Here is a 270-nt window from a genome sequence, read left to right as displayed (position 1 = left end):
AACCTTGAACTTTTGTTTGTTTTAGCTAAATAAAACCTTGAACTTTTGTTTGTTTTTGTTAAATATAACCTTGAACTTTTGTTTGTTTTAGCTAAATAAATCCATGAACTTTTGTTTGTTTTAGCTAAATAAATTTCTGAACTTTTGTTTGTTTTAGTTAAATATAACCTTGCACTTTTGTTTGTTTTAGCTAAATAAAACCTTGAACTTTTTTTTGTTTTAGTTAAATAAGTCCTTGAACTTTTGTTTGTTTTAGCTAAATAAATCCAT

Source organism: Nematolebias whitei, chromosome 4 (genome assembly GCF_014905685.2).
Source record: "Nematolebias whitei isolate Nwh7 chromosome 4, NemWhi1, whole genome shotgun sequence".
NCBI lineage: Eukaryota > Metazoa > Chordata > Actinopteri > Cyprinodontiformes > Rivulidae > Nematolebias > Nematolebias whitei.
This window is presented reverse-complemented; position numbering follows the sequence as displayed.